The 5,933-nt window shown below is 47.7% G+C and overlaps 1 protein-coding gene across 1 annotated transcript in view; it reads right to left on the bottom strand.

Moving 5' to 3' along the window:
- Window positions 1-5,856, bottom strand: part of Lrrc4c (leucine rich repeat containing 4C) — a 183,456-nt gene extending 177,600 nt beyond the window's left edge. The window contains exon 1 of the mRNA XM_004627035.2: window positions 4,808-5,856. The gene's annotated coding sequence lies outside the window, so the exon portion shown is untranslated. The remainder of the gene's footprint in view (window positions 1-4,807) is intronic.
- Between the last annotated feature and the right edge of the window lie 77 nt (window positions 5,857-5,933).

Raw genomic sequence — 5,933 nt, 5'->3', positions numbered from 1 at the left:
GAGAGAGAGAGAGAGAGAGAGAGAGAGAGAGAGAGAGAGAGAGAGAGAGGGAGGAGAGAGAAGAGAGGCTGGTACAAAATACCACATCTCATTAATAACAACACAGGAAATAAGAATATTGATCACGGTATTTTCAGATCTCAGGGTTGCTGGCAAGAGGGAGCCACAAGGGATGCTATGTGGAGTCACTGCATCCCCTGATGCTTCCCAGGAAGCTTCTATCCATTTCTGAATGTAGGGCTTCTTCTGTGTATGTGCTGATGCGTGTGCCTACACATGAGTGTGCGCTCACATCTGGGGCCTGTGGAAAGAGTAGTTCTTTAAATTTAGCCATCCAAGAAATCCTCACTGCATGTCTACTATTTGTTCCATATACCTCGGAGGAACTGAGGCCAGGTCAGCGAACAATATAAAGTCCTTGCCACTAGAACAAGATAAAGTCCTTGCCACTAGAAAGTGAACTGTCTCATTCAGAAAATTTTTCTGCCTAAATTTCAAATTCAGGTAAATTTGCATTTGTGCAGAGAAACAAATTTTGAAGAAAATAAAGATGTGTCATATTCTTTATTCTCTAAGAGCCTTTACAAATCATTAGTTTTTTTGTGCTTATGATCTAAAACACTTGGTAATCAAATGAAAGTTAACATAGCTATAGAATACATGTTACACAACACACAAAGTACATTTTCCAACTTTTGTCAAAGAAATGACATTCACTAGGGCAATTTCCAAGAAGCTTTAATCGGGAGGTGCTTGCCTCAAAGGCTTGCATTTAGTTCTGATTCCAAATTGTCTGATACAGCTCCTCTTTTGTTATCAACACCAGTGGGAACTTGGATTAACAGCATCCCATCAACAGAGAGCAATGCCGTTATTATTATTTTTTGGCAAAGTGTACATCAGCTAAACTGAAATCAGAAACGATCAGCTTAAATGTGTTTGTACTGAATGCTCCCCGTGTGTGACATACACAGTCTGATTTCAGCCTCACAGTAACCAGCTCCATGCTGCTCTTAGGACCTCTGCTCTACAGAGAAGCACGCTTGCTCTGAGAGGGATCAGGTCAAGGTGCATGGAAGACACGTGGCCCGGAGAAAAGCTGCGGAGTACGTAGATTCTCCTTGGGTACTAAAGCCCATGTTACAACAGATTTCTTCTTCTTTTTTTATAATCTTTAAAAAGTACACAAAAAACTAAAATTAATCAAATGGTGAAGGCTTCCATACAGTTTCCATCTGTTTATAGACAAGCAAAAGTGGTCAACTTTGGGATACTTTTCCAAAACTGACAAAGACTTTGTATTACTTTCATTCATTCATTCAAAAACTAGTAATAATGAAAACTCCAGTGAGTAACTCCCCAACTCCTCAAAATACTGCCCACAGGCAGAATATCAACAATGATAGCCATTTTTAAAGGTTTTTTTTTAACCTTAACAAGAGAAAAGTTCTTTGACAGTATATGGAGGAAATGCACAGAACAGATCCAGTACAGGCAAGTGACATGCTAAGCAGTGACCAGCATTGCTTGCTTCAAAAAACCACTCTGCACGTTGGTACCAGAAGATTTACACATACCAAAGCTCAGGAATTGCCTATCAGCATCCAAACTTCTTGATCCCGTATCTTCTTAATCCTATGCATTTTAATAAACCATTAGTGTGCTGTGCCCCCTTAGCTACCAAGGAGATCCTGTGGGGATACGAGGACTGTAGACCCTAGCTGTGCAGCACAGGGCCTCCATCTCATAGCACAACTTTATACCATGGGGTTGAAGGGATCCAATCGCATAGACTTCATTGTTGTATGTTCCAGACCCAGAGTAGGTCACGTGTAGCCAAAAGGATACAATTTAAAATCCAAGTGCTGTGTGATACAACTTTTGGATCAGAAGTATGCAAAGCACAATCGGAGCATTGTTCACCTCTAAATATTCACGAGAGCATTTTTGCTAAGATTTTCCTCTAGGTTCAGAAGAAATTTACAGGGTATGGTTTCTCCTCTGAAACAGCATTTTACAGCTTTATATTGCAGACAATCTGACTTGATAGGACCTCACAAGAGCAACCTCCTCGCTAACCTCAGCCCCTCAGCCCCGCCTTCACAAGGGCAGCCACTAGAGCTTCCAAAGTGCTCCATCAGGCAGTATTCATTCCCAGAAAGCTAATCCAAATTAATTCACCCAAGAATCATCATAACAAACAGCCCCCCTTAGAGGAGCTATTCTACTTGGGCTTTACATAACATTACTTTTAATTCATAACACAATCGGACAAATTAGATGTTATCCTTACCACCCCGTGAATGAGAAAACTGAGGGTCAGAGGAAATCCAAAGGCTGCCCAAAGGGGACACAGCCACTGAATTAGAGAAGAACATTTAGAATGGTGCCTTCAAAACTTCCAAAACCTGGCAGCCTTCTGGGGCTGCACCCTCCACAAATCTCCCTGCACAGGCACCTGCTCAAAATGCTCCAGTAAACGGACAAAGTCAATTTCCAGCTACAGCAGAGGCCACAGTTCCTTTGCGTGTCCATGAACAATTTGGGTAGAATGCAGGGCCAGCTCTGAGCACCAAGCCAAGCTCTGAGCCTGCATCCCCAACCATAAAGCTGGGAAGCCGTTCGCCACAGGGAACGCATCCCTAGGAGCCCTGTCTGGAGGTGCACACAGATGTAGTCTATTGTGCCCCTCCCCCACCTCTGCGACTTTCCTGGCCTCCCACCTCACTCAGGAATCTCTTCTTGTGGGGGGCACGGTGGAAGAGGGGGTGAAGTCAAAGAGTGAAATGCACTTGGAGATCCAATTAGAGCAGCGATAGGAAAATCCTGATGTCAGGAAAGCTAAACAAAGCAAAATCTCCCCCGAATGGAAGACCTAACTCACATGGAGCCTGGGCCTGAGGTACAAAGTAAAAGTATCACTGGATCTGTACTTTTCTTCTTTGCCTTCTATTGGGTTAGGTCGTTGCTGATCAGAAATTTAATACGACTTGAGTTGTTCTAGGACCAGGAATGGGAAATTCACAGTGTCCATAAACAACACAGTAAACAAGCAAAGAAAATGCAGAAAATTATAGTGCTTAGGAGGGAAACCCTGCAACAACTGTACTCATAGGCTGGTAAATTTATTGCCTGATTTGTGTCCCAACGGGAAACATGTGCCCAGAAAATGAGAGAAGTGCTCAGCTGTAAGCTAGTTTAGTTAAGGAGTAATGAAAAGGATAAGAATAGATGATGTGCGGGGAAGAACAGACTCAGATGCTTTTAGCGGGATGTTTCTGGTTTCCATTATCACTCCTCTAACATAAATCTAACTCCACAGTGCTTTAATGACTCCCTAGGGTCCTCCACTCACAGGATTAAACGCGGCCAGGACTAAGATGGGCCGCCACAGACAGCCGTCCCACTTCTCATTTGGGATGTGTCCGAGTTGTTGAGTTTTAAAAAGATACAGCATTAAAGTCAGAGTTGTGTGAAATGGGAGAGACAAAGGTAGAAAGAGAGATAGAGTGTGACAGGAAGAGAGAGACAGAGGAAGAGAAAACAAGAAAGAAAAATAGGAGGAAGAGAATGTTGAAGACCCTTGAGGTCTAAAATAGCAAAGTTTTGTTTTATATCCTTGGGTCCAGTGTGCCTTCCTTGGACCCCTGCTATGGCCACAGGGACAGTCTTGCTCCGTGGGTCCAGCTCCTGACTCCTACCCACTTTGGAGGTAAAAGTTCTCTCTCTCTCTCTCTCTCTCTCTCTCTCTCTCTCTCTCTCTCTCTCTCTCTCGGAGGTGCATGTCACCTGTCTCATATGGGTTGGCCATAACAAAAGCGTTACAGTTTCTCTAGGCCTCAGCTTCTCTCTCGATGGCACGAAATCTCCACGGGGTCTGCTGGCTTTAAAGTTATACGGGACTATGACTCCAGAGGGAACCAGGGAAGGGTACAGACGACTTCTACGGAACAGCCCAGCGCTCTGACTCTGGCACCGGGCAGGCAGGAGAAGGCGAGCCTGTAGGACCCTGGGCGCCCTTGGCACTTCCTTCCCCCCTTCTCTGGACTAGCCCGGGCCATCCCCAGCACCACTGCTCAACGCACACGCCTGCCCCATGGCTTCTATGTTTCCCATCGACCCCACGCATGTCAGCCTCTTTTTCAGGAGCTGGGTCCTGGTGTTGGGAAGGGTTTTGAGAAATCCCCGCGGGCCGAGCCCTCTATAGCCTACCTGGAGCCTCTGTGGTATCCAAAGAAGTCCTAAGCTAGAAATGGGGTGGGACTGAAAAGTAGGTTTTCCTGTTTTATGGCTGAGAACCCTTGTGAGTTCTGGGGCCAGGGTCACCAGTCAGACAACCCTCCCACCAGCCAGGACCCTCTTCACCTGCCTCCCTTCTTATCATACTCTCCCGGCAGCACATTCTGTTGATCTGCAGTGTCAGGCTGTGTGATGCCATTTAAATTGGGTCTCTTATGTTTCCACTAACCGGGCTTCCACGTAACTTGAATTCACCCTGCGGTGTCAATCACGCAGCACCAGCACCCCACACCGCAGCAGCTTTCCCCGGGAGATTTTATTTTTCCTACTGAACCTTGCAAAGGCATTGATTTGCCCAAGACGCAGCAAGCTACATCATGATATCAAATGGGCTTATGGGCGATCCCAGCCCGATGGAAGCAAGCGTGGGCCGCCCTGTCCCCTTTCCCAGCCCTACAAACCAGGTCTTTGAAAAACCACAGGAAATGAGAGGAGATAAAACGAATCACAGCGCTAAATTAATGAACATTTTTCTTCATGAGTAAATAAGAAAATAAAGATCACTCACGGTATTTCAGACTGATCACAGCAGTATCCACACGGAAATCCAGGTGGTTAGGAATAAAAGAAAACACAGGATCTTGACACCAAAAATAAAAGCAATGAAAGGGGGTGAAAGGTTGATGAACAAACAGCCAGCCACAATTATCCGTCAGTTCCAGTCACCACAGGCACAAATCCCGCCGTGCCCTGCTCCTCTCTCTCCCGCAATCCATGCCCCTCGTGCCGCCGCGGTCAACTTTTCTTCTCTGAAATTTCTTTGCAGATGTATTATTAATTTCCTCTCCTTTTGTGGAAAATTCAAAAAATAAAGAAGAAAGAAAAGGGGGAAAAATATCATATCACGTCTTTTACTTTCCTAAAAAAAGCCTCAAACTTTTCACTCCAAAAATATCTCCTGGGTGTACTTTCTCCTTTACAGAGAGAAATAAGCACGCTTTTCCTGCGCGGCTCCGAGCGTCTCCATTTCCAAGCATCCTTGGGGGAGGGGGGCGGGGGGCAGCTATTTTCTGCTTATTTATTTATGTCGGAGCGCACCAACCCCCGCAGCGCCGAGCCGGGTGGATCTCATGGCCCGAAGCTCGCTCGGTGCCCGTGCACGCGTTCTGCGTTAGGATCCGGGAAAGGCTCCGTTCCTCTTCCCGCCTCGCACCGCCAGGGCGTCCGCCGCGCCGGGCTCCCGGGCAGAGCTGCGTCCCGCAGCCTTCATGCTTGCAGCGCGCCCGCGGCCACCGCCGCCAGGGGGAAAAATAGTCTTCTCTCGCGTCGTCGGTTCCTTTCCCTCCGCGGAGCGCGCCCCCCACCCCGGAAGATTTTGGGGCTCGGCTCCCCCCACTCCTCGCCTTGCTTCCGGCCGGCCCCTCCGCCAAAGATCTGATTAGATTTCTCCTCACAGCCCGGTGCGCAACTGATCCCGGGCGCCTCGCCGCTCCGGCTCCTCCTCTGCGCTTCCCGGCCTGGCGGCGGGGGCGGACCGCGGGCTCTGGGACCCGCTGCGCCCCGGCCTTCTTCTTCTTCTTCTTTTTTCTTTTTTTTTTTTTTCCTGTACGGCTCTCGGGGCTCGGGCTCTGTTCCACCCCCGCCCCTGCCGGGGTGCAGCCTCGGGCGATCCGGGGTCACCGAGGGTCACGGGG

Source organism: Octodon degus, unplaced genomic scaffold (assembly GCF_000260255.1).
Source record: "Octodon degus isolate 3935 unplaced genomic scaffold, OctDeg1.0 scaffold00018, whole genome shotgun sequence".
In the NCBI taxonomy this organism is placed as follows: domain Eukaryota; kingdom Metazoa; phylum Chordata; class Mammalia; order Rodentia; family Octodontidae; genus Octodon; species Octodon degus.
The sequence above is the reverse complement of the archived record's forward strand: the minus strand, read 5'-3'. Positions and strand labels throughout refer to the sequence as shown.